Raw genomic sequence first — 18,471 nt, 5'->3', positions numbered from 1 at the left:
CCTGGTTAAATAAAGCTTCTTTTTTTTCATTCAAACGTATTCGGTTCGTCATGAGTACTGTTGGGCTCTGGCCTATGGCTTAAACATGTGCTGTGGACAAAGAGAATCTGGCCTTCACTGTTTCAAGCACAGGTCTCATCCTGACTTGTAGTTTGATGAGAACAAGCCTCCTCTGGGTGAAATTTCACACTCAGGTGTGAATTCTCCCCCCCCCCCCCAAAAAACCATGGTAACCGCTGCAGTCTCATTGGCCGAAGGCCAGGCGAACCCAGGACCCCTGTGGTTCGACCTCTGTTCTATAAAACTATCTGCTTCCCCCACCTCCTGGCTTTCCCCCTTCGACCTCGGTTGAGTTAGGGAGCACGCAAACGCTCTCTTCGCTCGGACACCCCCCCCTGTCCAGGCCACAGAGAATCCAGCTTTTTCCCGTCGACCTCGGTTGAGACAGGGAGCACACAACTCTCTCTCTTCGCCCGGACCTTCGTCCTGGACGCATGAAGACACATCGGCCTCTCCTCCCCCCCCTCCAGCACGACGGAGGCCACGAGGAAGCAACGGCCCTTCAACCCTACTCAAACCCCGACAAGCCGTTTCGCTGGATGAAACAGCCCGCGATAACGAATCTGCTTCAGCGATCAGTTCAGCGCTTTTTGCTCCTTTTTCTTTTGGTGCACACATTCCGGCGAAGGAAAGACGACAACGCCTCCCTCCTTCACCGACGATTCCCGGTAAGACGCACGGACCACGCCGTCAGCCGAAGTTAGATCACCCTCCCTGCCGCGAGGACAGATCACGTCTGCGTTTGCTCCAGAGCGAGCTGCGCCACGACAGACCGAAACAGCGCCAGCTCAACGCCGCGCTGAGAAGCACCCCCCCCCCTTCCTCTCGAAGAAAAAGGACAACTTTGCTCACGAACCCTTCAACGTTGCAACGAAGCATCTACAAGTAAGATTCTTGGCATTTGGGCATAGCTTAGCTTAAATTAACTTAAGTTTAATTCAGGCCATTCATTTATATGTTGATATTCCCGTGTTTTTGTGTGTTTAAGACTGTCGCGTGATATTGAGGTATTACGCAATCATTACGGAGCAGAGAAGCTCCACTGTATTTGTGTATCAACTATGACTGTTTCTTTTGGGATTATTTTCATTCATTGTCTTCCACTCCGTGTGGAAGTTCTCTTTTCATTAACTCGACTCGGTGAGTGAGCTGAGGTGCGTGGTTTATCACGGCATAAGTTACCGGCAGTTCAAAGACGACAGCGGTATATTTATGCATGATAGAACCAGCAATCAGGCTCCCTACCACATCGCACGCCGAAGCGTGATTCACTTCGAGTTCTCGCTCCTTTTTTCTCTTTCCTCCTTTCACGAAACACACACACACACAGCTCCTAGTTCTACCCCTGGGGAACCTCGTTCAAACGAGCCTCACATCACGTGCTGCCCAGGCACACGTGAATTACATACAGCAGCCTAACTGCCATTTTGGTCCGCGTCACTCGACTCCGCCATCTTTGTAGTTTTTAGCTGTAGTTCTTAAGGCCCCTCCCCTTTGGCCAGCGTCACTCGACGCCGCCATCTTTGTAGTCTTTAGCGTAGCTGTAAGACTCCTTCCTGTTCACCCACAGACCCATACACACACACACACACAGACATACACTCTCATCCATTTGACTCATTCTTTAGTTTAGGCATATAAAATTGTATGATAACGTTTGTTGGTTGCAATATTAATTGATTTGATCATTTATTATTTTGATTCAATAAACTCTGTTATACTTTCAGGAGCAGTCGTCTGTGATTACTGGTGCATATGTATTTGATAAGACTGTATGTAGTAGCCTGTGCTCGAACTTAAAAACCTTCACTGTCACTGAATGTATAGTCATACGCAGACTATTGACATTATGAGTGACTACTAATTATGAGACTTAGTTTTATCGTTTGGTTATTGGTCCCTGTTCGCAGGGTGGTGCCCCGTTTTTATTAATAATCATTAATAATTGTTACATACATCAATAATTCTATTGATGTCAAGAATTCAGTTTCTTAAATGCTGATAACCCAAACACGCTCCTTTAGATCCCAACAGTACCGAACCGTGAGCCTCGTACTGAACGGTTCAATACGAATACGCGTACCGTTACACCCAGAGTACTTTGTCTTCAGCCTTTAATATTTGTAGCTGTGTTTTCATTTGGCTTCAAGTCCTATTAGGACAATCTGGACACATCCTGGACATGCATGGGGACTAGGTGAAGACAGGGCCTAGTAAACAGAGGCTGACCGGATGGCTGACTAGCTGCTGGGTGTCGTGACATTTTGATTTCGGTGTCACCTCCCTGCCTATTGTAGTGATGCTTTGCACTTCAGCCTTGTGTTTTGTTAGATTTTGACTGGCTCCCTGACTCCTCTCCCTAACCCCTCTTGTGTTTCTGACCGTCTATGTGTCAAAATAACCAGGGGGCATCCGAGCTCCCCGACGATCTTTCGCCTCCCACGTCCCACGTTAACGAGATCAATTAAGACTGCCTTGTTAGATTAACACACACCAGGAAACAGCACAATTAACAATGCTAACTCAATCAAATGAGGCCAGGTCACGCTCTCACGGCTCCCGTTCTCTCCCTCTCTCTCACACACACACACACACACACACACACACAGTTCAAGCAATGTGCAACCCATCGAAAGCAAGGCCTCGTTCCCGTGTCCAAATCTAACACACAGATTGATTTCAACTTTCATCATGTGAATCCTAAAGCTACTAAATCTCTCAGTCTCCATAAACCCGCTACGCCATTTCTCTCATCGTCTCTGATCCACTAAAGGTCCTGCTCTCATCACAGGAAGGACTTTTTGACTTCCAAAAAACATTTGGTGCGGCACAAACAGCAATGGAAACTCAAGGTGGCGGTCTGCTGGCTAGGATTTTGGCAGCAGTGGGGCACCAGCAGCTAAAAGCTAAATCCCCCCCCCCCCCCCACCCAACTATTCATAGACGCATGTGTGAGTCTCGTTCAGAGCTTTGGTCTGAGACAGCTGCAAATATTCAACAGGATAGACCCATGTTTAGACTGGAGGAGAGAGAATCAATACAGGCCAGATATGTGGACGCACAATGTACTCGTACCTAAAAATCATAACATATATCTTTTAAGTCTCGAGTTGTATCTAGACTCATGTTCTAGAGCTTGTGGTGTCATCTGGCAGCTGAGAAGTCACAATCGTACCGAGGGTCACACAATTAATGATACTTTCAAACAAATAATCCACAACCATTCTCACCATTTCCATGCCGGTTTGGGCTGAAAGGTGTGAAAGTATAGTTTCTTTGCAGATGAAAATTTGGAGCAAGTGGGTTGAAAGAACACCATTCATCTCTCTGACAAACTGATGGTTGTTTTTCTGTTGAGCAGCGGGAAAAAAGAAATGTTCCCATCCAGACCACCAACCAGTCAGTGTAAACAAACACAGTTTCCTGACTGTGTTCCATCTAATGTGAGACGTTGTCACAGCGGGCCCAATCACACGGAGGTAATTAAATGCTCGAGGAGGGAAGGGAGAAACAGTGAGTCAGAACAAGAGGAAAGGAAAGGGTATTAACAAGACTATTCAGCAGTTTTCTGTGAACATTCTTCTTTGTTCTCACACATCTGATTTGTTAATTCGCTCCCCCCCTTTACTGCGACACGTCTCCATCTTGCATCTGTGATTTTTGTATTTTCATTTTCCTGTGACATATGCTCCATCGCACACTGTACTGTGCTAAACTCTCCGCCCTCTGCTCAACTAGAAATAGACTTTAAGTAAAGAGTAACTTCAAGCTGCAGTTCCCCCTGACGGCCATAAAACGCTGGCTCCATTCCTAAATCCAGCCGTAATTGAAAGGGGCACTCCGGCGATTTATGTATTGCACTTTCATAAAGTTGGAGGGGGACTCATCTGATGACATCATCATTTTTTTTTCACTTTAAAGCGATCCCTCCAGAACGACGAATGACATTATACAACCAGTTCTCACGCCGAGAGCGTCGTCCTCATGGCGAGTAAACTGAACTTCGTGAACTAAATCAGTGGAGCTTCCTTTGAGGTCGATGGAAAAATCCTTCTATTCATCTCCAGACTCATTTACACACAAAGATGAATCTCTTTTAATCTTTGCTGGAGCATTCTTGCTTGACTAACAGGTGACCGTCTCCACTTGTTACAGTCAGGCTATAAAAGTGCCACCTAAGTGCTACTCAGGGTTTTTCTTCAGATTCTGTTTGTGTACATCCAACACTGGTCAACACAAAAATAATGCACAAGTTGGCTTTTTGCAACTCAGTGGACAACAAGTCATCCACGCTGGATATGAAAGAGCACGTCTTCAGTCCACGGGTTCAAAACTGAGCGAGAAAGGGAGAGAGGGACAGAGCAGAGCCGAGTGGGACAGATGCAGAACTGAGGAAAATGGCAGGAGGGAGAAGCAAAGAAAAAAAGAAGCTCGATGTGTTCACGGTCCTGTGAGAGACGGTGTGGAGATGTGCACCACAAACATTGGCACTGGCTTTAGCTCCTCTTTAATCCCCATTTCCTCCCTTCTGCATTTTTCAGTTAAAACAGGAGAAGAGGAAAAACAAAGACTGGGAGCCGATTATAAAAAGGTAGATCAAGGCAAACTGTGAGGGACGGGTGAACGAGGAAGTGAAGGGTGCTGGAATTAAGCGGTCCCGAAAGAGAAGGGTGCTGGAATTAAGCGGTCCCGAAAGAGAAGGGTGCTAAATCAGCTCTCGATCCCAGGACAATACATATGAAAACAGACTGATGAGCAAGGGTCTAAGGAGGAGAGGAAAGATATGAACAAGAAAGAAGGTGAAGAGCGAGGGGTTTTGAGGGAGGGGGGGATAAAAAAAAAAGAAGGAAAAATATAATGTGACACTATTCGGCCTGGGTGTAGGATGTGAGGGAATCAAAGGCACCTTTGAGGAGTCGGAAGACGACAGTGAAAGTGCTAGAAGAGTGGTGTCCATGATTACAAGAAGTGGAGAAATCTTTGAGTCTGTGCTCATGAAAGCCCACCCCGGGCCTCGTCTGAAAGCCCCGCTTGACTAACACTGAGGAAGAGAACCGCTAATGATGGAGGGGTCCGGATACTACAGAAGCGGCGCACTCTCCAATTCATTTTAATCACTATTCCAAATCATTAGCTCAAATGTGCGAGCACTTGTATTCGTTGGACCACGAGCCGAGAGAGGGAGAGGACCAATTACACCTCAGCATGTGAGCCGATCTTTGAGGTCTTTGAGTTAGACGGTCAAAGACTTGATGGAATACAAAATGAAGAGGGGAAACTTTATTGTCTCCGAGTCTAAAAGAAAAAACACAAAAGATGAAAAAGGGACAAACCTTTGAAAATAGGCTTTGCGGAGCCAACCAAACACACTGCGGAGTCAAACCATTTAGACTTTTCCCTTCCCCCAAAATCTGGCTACAAAAGCATAAAGTTAATCAGGGCGCAACTCAGCATGAGAATATTAAAGAATCTCAAACAGCCAGACAGAAGACCCAAACAACAACACTGACATCAAACAGGATTCATTATTCAACAGGAGAAACATGGCTGTATTAATGGCTCGCTCTCTCTCAGAGATCAAACCTCCGTACCTCCACAGCCGGACCAAAACTGGATGTTTGAGGAAATAGAGAAATCAATGTTTGAGAGTCGATACAAAATCTGATAACAATATCAGTTATTGCGGTATCCTATGTTTTATATGGATTCTAACATGCTATTCGTTCTGTCGCGACATCGTGAGGCGTCCCAGAAATGGAGTCAGCTGTCGTCCAACACGATTGTTGTGCCCGATGCAGACGCCCTTCGTCTGCCCGGCCCGGCTGTACTCGAGCTGATATTGTGGAGTCTGAACCCAGCAGTACTTATTGGCATACATACATCCCTGTCCTCAAATTAGCTTAAAATGGTTGATATTTCCACCTCTTTGTTCGTGTGTCTGGAGTTAAGTTTGACATGAAGAGGCATGCAGTATAAGAAACAAGTTTTACTGTGATGTTTGTGCTCTGTGAGTGTAATAATATCTCTGTTCAACTCAGACCTTCACCCTCTCCCTAGTGGAGGGAGCGTAGCAATATGATGGGAAAAAAGGGGGAATTAAGACATGAAAACTGCTGCGGCCCATAGGGACACTACAAGGCCAGTGATCCATGATGCTGCTTGCTTACTATTTATAGCCCTCCTTTACATTTTTCACTTTCATATTTTTATAGGCTAATGATTATTTCACTGCAGAAGTAAATAGCACAGCACAAAATCGCCTGGGCTTCATGTGAGGCCTAAATTGATTTATTCCCCAACAAATCAGATAAACTAGCGCAGCGCTCCGCTCCAGAGTGTGTACATTTCACCTACCGAGGTATTTATAAAACACATTTGCACTCTCGCCTGACCCTCCATGAGCCAGTAACACTGGACTCCCCTCTTACCTTCGTGTGTGTGTGTGTGTGTGTGTGTGTGTGTGTGTGTGTGTGTGTGTGTGTGTGTGTGTGTCCGCCTGCACATGCACACCTGCACATTTGTATCCCCTCCTATCGCACTGTTTCTTTTGCATTTTCAGCCAGAAAGATGTCCACCATTGAGAGGAGATCTCAAGGAGATGCAGGTGTCGGCCCCTCTAGTCCGCTTCTTCCTCCTCCTCCTCCTCCTCCTCCTCCTCCTCTCCTGTGCGTTGTCGACCCGAGCTGGCACGTGGCTAAAAGTCCCGGCCACCTCTCTGCTCTATTGTCCTGCCCACTCCACGGCGGCACTGACGGCTCTCTTGTGGCGAGGGGCCCCTTTGTTGCCAGCCTGTCACTTCAGCAGGTGCCTTACAGCAAAAAGCCAGCAAGCCAGCGAGCCAGCCCGCCCGCCACCCAGCGTGGCTTCGTTAGCGCGGCGCTCCGTTTGATGTGCTCATTTCATCAGCCCGGAGACGGCAGCCAAGGAGGATGCTAATAATCACTTGAAAAACAAAAACATTCCACTCAGGCTTGTAAAATATAAACTCCAATTTCAATGATAAAAGAAGAGTGACAGACAGCCATGGTATCAGTCAAAAAAAAGACCGCCAGCCGCACTACCCCTCTCTTTTTAGTTTTTTCCCTCACCACCCCCCCCCCCCCCTTCTCCTAGGTGAAACAAATTAATTCTGTCAATCACTGCGAACAAACAAAATATAACGACAAATTGCTGACTGTGTAAGGAAGGACTAAATCGTGTGGGCAAAGTATGCAAAAACGGAGCTGCATTTAAGACAGCTGTGTGATCCCTCAGAAAGCAGCTTAGTGTGCGAAGGAGCGAGCTGTGTGAAGCAGAGAACCCCCCCAGGCGTTCAGGAGAGGGGACCCTGGGGGTTTGGACTGTGCTTGCACACCCTCACTACATTCACAGCCCTTCAAAACGCCACATCGCCATCACACCTCAGTTCAAATAGAAACCCCATGCTAAATATGTAAAGAAAACACAAGAACACAGAGTTTAAACTGGCTGATCTAGTTGCAAGTGAAGTTTTTAAGAGGTTTGAGGGACCAATCATGGATGTGGTTCCAACTCCGGCCTGCAATAGTCTGAGAGCAGAATTACAACGTTTAGGGTGCCACAGTAACTTAAGTGCACCAGTGTAGAGGAAAAGATTGAGAGTGTTAACATATGGGTCCTTGTATACACGGACACAATTAGGTACGCTAGCTGATTTAGGGCTGCAATTGTCCGATTTTTTTGCAAAGCCCAAAAATATTAATCTATTTACAAAACAAGCAGTGCAGTCAGTGTTGAGGCACTTCACATGTGGCACTTTAATGTGCAAACCCTGACATCTCATCACAGGAAGGCATCGTAAGGTGCAGGCCCCTCTAGATTTCAACTCCTCTACATTGAAATACCTTGAGTGGAGGAACAAATGCCCATATCGAGGATTATTTAGTTTTGTAGCTATTTAGGTTATTTCTAAGAGCACACCTCTCCGCTCATCTGAACATTTGAACATAATATCCACACCCAGATTTGTACACCGCAGCATGACGAAGATCCCGAGGCTTTAGGTTACATTAGTGCTCTGTGGCAACAGCTCACGGTCTTTCACAATGTAAAACAGAGCGCTGCACAGCAGAGCAGAGCTTCCAGTGCTCCAGGACCAATAAGGGCTTTGTTTGTTAGCCATGTCACCGACTGACCACCAAATTAGCTTCATCACCTCTGGCACCAGGAGATCGCATGTGACATTCTATACCACGGTGCGGTGAGACTGGAAGCTTACAGTAATACAAAATAAAAACTAAAGACATAAAACAGGGACATATGAGGGAATCTGATGAAGAATAATGAAAGAAGGGAATGCTAAATAAAGGATTGTTTTACACAGAGTCTGGTGTTCATCAGTACAGCTGATTTCTGAACCTCGTGATCATACTAACAGGAGTCAACAGATGAGCTTTATCATCTACACAGTGTTCAGGTTCTGAAATGGCATTACCCTCCTTTGTCCGCTATTAATATCTATAAAGGAGGAGAGGAAGCTGCAAACAAGGAGGCAGCTTGACATGGCCCATGTGAACTCAAGATTGCATAAAAACAACAGACACAGAAATTAGCATGTGATGTGGTACAAGACTGTGACAAAGAAGACTCAATGCGGCATTTGTTTACACGAAAAATTAAAGAGCAATAGCAGTACATAGATTACAAAGCTACAACACACAACAACAGTTCGGTTCGTTTCGATTCCAAAGCAGCCTTCTACCCATAATGCAGTTCTGTCTGTGACTGGGTCCTAGCACAGAGACAAAGTGCTGACCTATTTCTTTGTTGTTAGGAAACGATGAGGCCTGTCATTTGAGTTTCTCATCTATGAAACGACCATAAAAAAACAAACATCTGGTGAATGTACTCCATTTTCCCTTCACAAAACCAGCAGTCTCTCAAACTCCCCCCCGTTTCTCCCTGGATAGTTTGAAGCAGTTATCCTGCGTCAGCATCGGAGTTTGTCTAAGAGGAAATGACAAGAGCAAGATGTCCAAGTCGTTAGTAATGTGAGAGGAGCAGTTCCCAGGCATGTCTCGTTACATAGCTGAGTGCTAACGTGAGGGCTGAGGGCTTTTCTGGGCCCAAACTGCTCACTCTGTGGGGGGACAGGGGGAAGAGGACCCCAGCCCTTTAGCATCTCCAGGGCCACTAAAGGAAACCTCAAGACCCTGAATCCATAAAAAACCTTAGCTCAACCAATGAGGGAGTGACCAAAACATAAAGTGTGAGTCCACACATTAATGTGATGCACATAACCTCACACACATACACACACACACACACACAGAGAAGTGAACGTAAACCTGGATGCATATACTGAACATACACTAATAGCGGTCACATGGGAATGTGGCTCCACAAAAATCAAGCTTGGCTCTGGCTCTGGTTTGGTGTCAGCCTGCTGTGGCTTCTGTGGTGAGGCCCCGCTGGCTGCCGCGCACACACAGATGCACACACACACACACACACAATGTTCTAACCAGATCCAGAGCACCGCTACTCAATCAGAGGTCAGATATAGTACTGTTGCTGCATACGACTGTGTGTACACACCCCATGATGTTGTCACACTGCCAAAGAGAATCATTCCTCACGATGAAACCGACAACAACGCAACTACTTCACTTGACTCCAGTAGCGCTATTTATCCTGGCTCAGGATCACATCGCATCATAGACGATTCGGTTTGACCATATCTGTAAATCTTCGAAGCGAAGCCAAATTAACAGCTCACGGTAGATTTTTTTTTCTTCAAGGTTTTGAATTTGGGATTTAAAAAAAAGAAAAATAAGAAGCTGTGTGATGATTAATAACCGGGGCGGGCGCACATTGTTCATTTCCAGACATATGGCTCGTTCTTGAAGAGGAGGTGTACCGTTGAGAGAAAATAAATCAGGAGTAACGTCATGTATAAAAAGACAAGTCGACATTTTTGGAATGGGTACTTGAAGAAATGAAATCTGCTGGCTTGTATTTCTTCGCTCACCACTTCTCTATGACACGTCAATATAAATGTCTGTTTTCTGTGTCAGGCAATGAAGTGAGAAATGAGGCTTATTCTACCGTTTCACTCACTTCAAAAATGAGCATTATTATACATCATCATAGAAGGAGTTGTTAACTTGTGAGTAAATGTATTGGCAGACACACAAATGCACACAGAAAAAGTTTTAGTCTTTTTTTTTTTTTTTTACTCCTCGGGCACTCATCCTTCTTTGCATGAGCGCATCACCCGGCACACCGACGGAGCATCCCGGTGTGTGTGCCAGTGTATGTGTGAGGAACTGAAGACGGGAGGGTAACGTTACCCCTAAGGGGTCGCACCTCTCTCCATTCTCGCCCTCCTCCCGTTTCCCTCCTCCTCTCCACTCTGGGCCTGCAGGGATTTCCCTTTTCAGTTCAGGAGAGATGTCAGACCTGTTTCACCATCCCTCAAACAGAGGCTGGACTCTGCCCTGCAATCACCCAACATCTGTAAAAACTCCTGAAATCAGCCTCATTTCTGAACATCAGGGCAGAGAGGAACTGAGCCAAAGCTGAATCCAAATGCATCCAACTCGTCTTCAAACGCAGCTTTTGTTTATTTTGAACACAAGTTCCAATGGAACGTTAAACTCTGCTGGACACAATATTAATTCAGAGACATGGAGAAAAATAATGGCAATCCCTTGCCAACAAATAGGCCCCAAAAATAAGCAAACTACCGCATAAACATGTGTTCATAACAACATGTTACGCAGAGATGGGAACAGAGCCCAGAAAAGCAGGACATATCTAAATGTCAACAGCTGCTTTCATCCAGCTCATAATAGCAAATAGAGTCTTAACCCCCATTTCCAATGTTGAGTTCAGGATCCAGTTGAGATTCAGCAGGACCAGAACCAAGATCCTACATGGTTTTTACTAGATATTTAACCCAAAGCACTATATAGGAATCTGAGTGTCAATGTATGTATATCAGTGGAGAAATATGTCAGTTGAACTGAAACTGCAGAGAAAGACAGAAGTCTTTCAAGAAGAAAGAGAGCGAGAGAAGAACAGAGACAGAGAAAAAAAGAGATGGAGAAAAAAGCTCCACAACAGGGGTCGATAGCAGATAAACCAGAGAGGTCTTCTCCGCCTCCTTCACATATCAGAATATTAATATTAATGAAACTTCCTGTACCCCACCCACCCCTCCCTCTGTTTTTCCCCCTCAGACGATTTGAACATGAAAAACTTAAAAAGCGCAAATTCCAGGAGTTGCGTATCACAGTTTGACCCGGAGCCACACAGCAGACACCAACCATGACAGACTTGCTGTTCAAAGCGAGCGGGAGCTGCTTTCATCAGGCTATCCTCGTTTTCTTTTCTTTTTTTTCTTTTTACAGTGTGACACCACCAGCCCATGCCATCTGCCTTTTTCTAAAATCAGAACTTCAAGATGTGCTTCCTGCCTGTGCGTTGTTTTTAGGTGGGCTTCACAAACCGAGGCCCAGCGTCACGCAGGCTTTTTTGCTGCTATGCTGCTTGCAGACTGCTGTTTACAGCCAAACCCCGCAGAGAGGCGCAATGTTAAATATTCACTGTTAAACAGTCAGGCCAGAACTGGTTGGGAACCAAGCCAGGCACTCACAGTGTGGTTGCATTGTATGCCCCCCCCCTTTAAACACAACCCAACAAAATCAATCATGTTTCCTCCAGCCAATCCAGAGTGAGACCCGCCTACTTCCCTCCTACTGCCACACACCCACTTCCTGAAATGCCCAGACTACCAACGACCACTTTATTAAGCTCCTTCTCCTCCATGCATCCTTACAGTTAATTTTCTTTGTCGTAAATCCAACACAAAAAAGCGCATGCATGCACATCGTTTGCACTTAAGACACCTCTGCTCTAGGCCTGAGTAAGCCGCTGCCGACTCCCGATGCCTGACTTCAGACATCTGTAAAATGTTTTTCATTCTGTGCCCCAATACCGCACTGGCAAAAGGTCTCTCATCCTTGGCTTGGCAGGACTTCTGACGGAGCCAGCCGGCAGCACCATACAGGCCTAACCCCTGCTGCTGCAGCTTCCTGCTGCTCTGAGGGAGTCGGGCTGCCTGCCTCCCATTGACTGTGGGCCAGGCTGGGCAGGGAGGGGGAGGCTGAGGTGGAGAGATGACCCCCAGGGAGGAGGAGCAGAGCAGAGGCAAGAATGGGGGACAGATTGAGAGTCACAGAGGTTGAGGGATGGGAAGAAGTAGTGAAGAAACTAAATAGGGAAGAAGGGGGTGCTGGTAATCAAGGGGAAGTAGAGGAGAGGAAATAGGTGGCATGGTAGTGGAAGGGTAGCGAGACAAAAAGGAGCTCAAGGGTAGGTTAGGCACCAGGAGTCGAGCGGAGCCTCCTCATTACGACTCCTCCTCGTGCCCCCAGGCCTTGACCACGACCTAAAAGCCCCGGGCCAAACCCAGAGAGCAGGGGGACCGCGGAGGACAGCTGTGAGTCAGGGTACAAACACAGGCCGGAGACGGGGGAGAAAGATGGCCCCCGCACCCAAACGAGGCACTGTGAAATAAAAGAGGAAACGAAAAGAATGTGGATTGCACTTGATCCAAATCATTTAAGCGGTATTCATCTAAACCAAGACCGATATCTAGATGTTTCTACATGATGCACGGTGGATTCATGATGATACATGTAATGGTAATTAGCTGTCAAATGCATGTCTGCATTGCATTTAGAGAATATCACAATCTCTCATTTGAAAGTCTCCTATGGTATTATGTATCGTGCAACATATTATTTGGTATATCATCAATGGAGAGAGGAACTGTGTGTGGAACTCTGGAAAATAGGTAGGATTTGGACAGACAAGGTTTCCCCAACATTAGCAAAACATGATGCTCTAATGCACTTATGAAAAAAACTTTTTTTTTTTACATCCTAATGGCTCGGCTCTCTTCTCCAGTGGACGCACAATGACGACGTGAATATCATTAAATGAAACTGTTCAGAAGCAGTTCAGTAGCTTCAAACACTGTGCGGTACTTTGTTTTTTCTCAGAGGCGATGTTAACAGCTGGTATACCCCGAGTGCAATGGGTAAAAATAAAAGATAAAGAATCTGTCTTTACAAAACAGACACTGATCAATTAAGAAACGCATCAGCTGGTCTTAGTCCTAGATCAACACGCAACGTCAAGAAGAACAAAGATAAGTGAAAGAAGAAGAAAAAAGAAACAGAGAAATAGGGTAAAACAGACAAGATGCAGACAAACGTGCAGCAAATCCCCGTGTGAAACATTAAGACTCATTTGTGATGAGGTTGGAACAAACGCCCATAGCACAGTCAGCAAGCAGCACGAAAACCTTCCTCCCTCATTCTGCTCATAACTGCAAATTCATTCTGCTTTTGTCTCATCTCTTGACAAATGCATCCTGTCACTGTCACTGATGTGCTGTTTACAGTGGCATATAGCATCTTGTAATTATTCTGTGAAAGGGAATTTGTATTTTTGTGCGTGTGGATAATCAAAAGAGAAAGAGAGGGGATGTTAGGAGAGCGATCTCCAATAACAAAAAAATTTAAAAAAAGCATGCTGCTCGAGAGCCACGTTTCCAGCACAGTTCACTATATGCCAACATTTATTTAGTGGCACCAAACAGAAGCTTATTCCTCAACATGCAGTAACCTACAGACACGGTTCATAATATATTTATATATATATATATAATAAGTATTGGATATCTATAGTATAGTCCGTCCACAAATAGTCTGACTAAAAGGTGTAAAATGAGAAAAAGAGTCAGTGTACCAAATAACGATAACAGCAGCATTACACCGCTATTTCAGTCAAGTCAGTACCTCGAAATAATTCAAAACCTCATTTGAAACCTCTCCTGTATGCATTTTGAAGAGGCAGCCGTATTGAAGCTATTTAATCTTGTTGTTCTTCTGTATGTGGGGAAAATGCCTTTTATTGTATTGCTTTTATTTGTGTATTAATTTAATAATTGCATTACATATAAATAGAGTCGCTTAATTTCGAGAAAAGATTTCGGACCAAAATTGTAAAAAGATGAATAAATAAAGCATGAATAAAACCTTTTGTTTTTTTTTCGACACCCTTTGCAGTTTAAAAAAAAAGCTGATATTGTGTGGTCTTGGCAAAAAGCTGACCAAGGGGCACTGTAAGCATTTCAGAAACTTTAAACAGGGTCGGAGGTCAGTCATTTTTGAGTTTGCATCTTTGTAGTCTGTTTCCCCCTGAGCACGACGCAGCCTATTGAGAAAAGGCATCAATGCCACAGAGAAATTGAGCAGCCGCGAGGCATCCTCCAAGGATACGCGAGTGCTCGAAACATCAGTGACCCTTCGTCAGATAGAAGGGAGATGGATATGAAAAATATTGACTGGCTGTTTGAGGGGAGAATAAGGAGCTGCTTAGACAGCCCACTATCACTGCCAAAGACCTGACTCTAAACTCTCACCAAACTGAGCCTGGTATGGAGAGACTCAAATCTAAATTCTTCTGGGAAGGTATCGAATTTTCCTGCTTTTTATTATTTCATAACACAACAACTAATCACAAAGGAAGTACAGCAAACGAGCCGATATCCGAAGCAGTGATCTGCTACCTTTGCCAGCATCATCTCAGTACAGATGCTTGGCCACGGTCTTTGACATCATGCAGAAGACAGTGTTTAATGTAGCTCAAAAACTGGCCTTAAAAAGAGAAAAAAAACCACATAGATAACATTTTTTTTGTTCTTTATGAAACCCAAAGGCAAGATGACTGTTAAAGTGGTCAGATGATAAATGTCTCATCTGATCTTTAATCCAGCAGAGGGGCCAGCTCCAGGGCTCAAGCAGGAAACTCTCACTGGAGAGAGCGATTCAGTAAATTCCACTGTGCTAAATCACTGCTGTGGGAGCAGCAGATTTCTCCACACCAATGAATGGCATTTCAGGTCTCACTCTGAATGTCCTAGTAGTAGAAAACTACTAAAAGTGTGGCCTATAGACAGCCAATATGTATGCAGGTGAACCCAGGCTAAATCAGGGAGCGCTTGGTAAACACACAGTACATCTGGAACCCGAAAAGAACGCAAACTTCTTTCTCACGTGACAATAGCCAATCATCGTGCCTCTTCGAATAATCCAGTAAAAGAGCACGTGAAGGAGTCTTTTTGATGAATGAGTTCCCTTTCAATGTGCTTCTCTTTCAGATTCAATCATGCAAAACATTACTGATCACCTCTGACATCACCCATTTCCAGTCTTATAACCATTATTAAATCCAACACAACACGGCAAATAATAATTAAGTTTTGCCAGAGGCTGTCAAGAGCAATCCACCTCCCGTCAGCTGAAATTCAAAGCAGGATGTACTGGCAGAAGTCCCTCACCGCAGATTCGGATGCAAACATTTGGCAGCCATTTGCTGATCATCCGGTTCATGACACGATCCTTGATAGTCAACTTCACAGAGCCAGCCGGTGTTCATCTCTCCATCACCTGATGACGCTGGCAGACTCCAGCCTGTTGTCTTTGACGGTGATCGAATGTGGCAACAGTGAAGTGAGTAATAATTGGGTCAACAAGGTATGTCAGTTCCCACTAACTCGTGTGAATCATCTCTCTGCAGCGCAGCCAAATGTAATAGTATGACGCCTGAAATATTTGGCTGTGATCGGCAGCGACAATAACATGCCATGACATCCTGTTTTCACCCCGTGTGTGGCCCCCAAAACGGCTCAGGGTTAGGAGAGGTGAGGCTTATTTTACTTGTTTGTTTGCTGTGCCACTTGGTTGCATTTCCTTCTTCTTATTATTAGTATTATTATTATTATTAACTTTTAAAGGGCTCATTATTACATCTATACTATCATTATAGATGAGCCATTTGGGTCCAAAGGTTTTGCAATAACCATTCTGACTCGGAAAAAAAGCGGTGAGTCACGTTCTTCCCAAAACATACTTCTAGATTTATTTTTCATTCAAATAAACCATCTCTTTACGACTACCAGTAGTTCTCTTCCAAATAAACACCGTCTTCCCGGCTATGACTCTCATGGTGTTTATCAGTGTGAAGCAGACAGCTGGAAGCAGCACTTGGGGGTTTTCCCATGCAGCGATGGGTAAGAAGAATACAATACACTAAAACTGTAATCATCAGCCACATATTTCCGCTGAAAATGGGTGTGCTCTCACACCTTACCCGTTTGGTTCGGTTAAAGCGTACTCGGGTTTATTTACCCAGTTAGCACAGTTCGTTTGAGCTGATGTGAAAGCAGGCAATCGAGTCCTGGAGCCGATCCGCATGAAACTGTGTGCGTCTTGGTCCGCTCTGGTGCAAAGGAAACAAACCAACCACAGGATTTCGTGATAACTTATACGTTGATTGTAGCATGATTTCAAAAGCTAAACTACTACTAAATCCATCCATGAAGCCATCCTATAATTGATCGGTATATGGCCAATGCATCAAACAGAGGACTCGCCCCTAATCCCTCATCAATATGCCAGCCTCTCAACGTCCAGCAGGGTCGCCCTAACTGAAAACCACCACACTGAAAATTCTAGTCGACCGACAAGCAACAAAATCAGAGTCACCTACTTCCCTCTCATCCTCACGTGATACTGGCATGCAGCAGTTTCACCGACAACCAAGTCAACAGTTTATGGCCAATAGTGGCCATCAAATCGTCCCATTGAAATAGTAAATCAAGGTTCATTCATCCAGGTCAACAAAAACCCTGACTAGTTGGACTACTCCTAAATAAGTGGCATGCTTGTAGTCTGTAAGTTACGTTTGTAGGATGCATATGTCAGGCTCACTTTACAATGCAGAGAAACACAAAATAGTAATAATAAGTTAATAAGTCATTTTCTCTAAAAGACCAAGTAGATGAGCAGCAACTAACTTATGGGCCTGTGTGTTTATAATGGCACAGCCTGGATCATGGTAGTATGTTACTCTGTTTGTCTTTTGTTTCAATAAATGACTCTTCGGTAGTCCATCGTAAAGTAAGCTTGTAGCAGTGCGTGGATATTTGCCGTTGCAGATTTATCACTGTCGAGTACAGAAGAGACCGATAAACAACACATAAACAAACATAACCCAGCAGCAGTGGACCAACACAGAGTAAATGCAGACATGTTCTGCAGTGTCACAGACATGTCTCATCTTTAAGAATAAAACATGTAATTGCATAAGAAAGGCCATATAAGGAAGCAATGATGCCGTGTACTATAACAACACTCTAGCATGGCATCAATACGTGGCTACTTCGTTATGCTACCGTCATGTTTAAATACATGGCTTCAAAGCTAAATCAAGAGAAACTTGTTCTCGCGCAAACTCTAATACCGACGTTACAATGTCGTTAACTTTAAATGGCAGCGGCGACGGTGTCATTTCAAGGTAATGAAAGTTAGCCATGCGGCATGCTAGTCGGCTAACAGGCTAAGCTAGCTTCGTAGAAACTTTTTCAAGTGAGTGTCAATATCGCGTGGACACTAGAAAAGGTGGCAATGTGTGAACTTTACGACACCGTCACTCACGAACAAAGCAAAAATAAACGTATGTAGCGTTAATAGTTTACAGGTGGTTCGTTATCCGTCCAGTTAGTACACATTCATGAGTTCACTTGTCAGCTAACGGTGTCTCCGTTCTTACCAGGAAGTGGGACTCTGTTGCTAAGCTATTCCTCCTTCACGTTGGAAGTTTCTCCTAATGGTTATGGCGGTTGTCTTTGTTTTCACTCTCCCTTTTCTCTCCCAGGTCGCTCCTACAAGTGGACTCGGCGGGCCTCTCTTCTTGCGTGGCACCGCTGCGTGACCGCTGAAAAGTTTTTGGGTGTTTTTTTTCCGGAGAGACAGCCTGTGCTGCAGAGCCAGTCAGAATGTGTACGTGTTTTCAGACAGTGTTTTCTGCACTAGGCCCCTCTCACCAGCACACTCCTGACCCGTGTGCCAGTCATGTAAACAACCCAGCATTCCCGGAGCGCAGGGGAGGAGCAAATGTCAAAGAGTGGAGGGAAGCTGTCAAATACCGCGAGATCCAACAGAGAAACTCATCTCTAACCACCTCAGCACCGCTCCTTTCTTCTCATTAAACGTGTATGGAAAGTTGTGATATTTATTGAGAGATATGATACTGAGCGAGAAAGTTCATTCTTAACTTAAGATCAAAACTAGCTTTTTGCAGAGCTTTCAGCTGAACCTCATATTTAGACACAGGGGCCCTTGACAGTAGCTACAGGGCCACAAGATAATGTCATCATGCGGGAACAATCTTATGAGATTGTTCCCGCATTATGACATTGTCTTTGCAAAGTTCGCGATGGGCAGTTGTTGGTAATAATTAATTTGCAAGCAACAATTTAATTGTGACAGAGATTAAGCCACCATAAACTACTTCATATACTAGTCAATGCTTGAT

General features: G+C 44.9%; 1 protein-coding gene across 2 annotated transcripts in view; it reads right to left on the bottom strand.

The window, feature by feature from the left end:
* The window catches only part of nek7 (NIMA-related kinase 7), a 56,557-nt gene extending 38,531 nt beyond the window's left edge, over positions 1–18,026 (bottom strand). For both annotated transcript variants that reach the window (XM_079267051.1, XM_079267052.1), the window contains exon 1: positions 17,707–18,026. The gene's annotated coding sequence lies outside the window, so the exon portion shown is untranslated. The remainder of the gene's footprint in view (positions 1–17,706) is intronic.
* Between the last annotated feature and the right edge of the window lie 445 nt (positions 18,027–18,471).

This window comes from Melanostigma gelatinosum (assembly GCF_949748355.1).
Source record: "Melanostigma gelatinosum genome assembly, chromosome: 4".
Lineage (NCBI taxonomy): Eukaryota > Metazoa > Chordata > Actinopteri > Perciformes > Zoarcidae > Melanostigma > Melanostigma gelatinosum.
The sequence above is the reverse complement of the archived record's forward strand: the minus strand, read 5'-3'. Positions and strand labels throughout refer to the sequence as shown.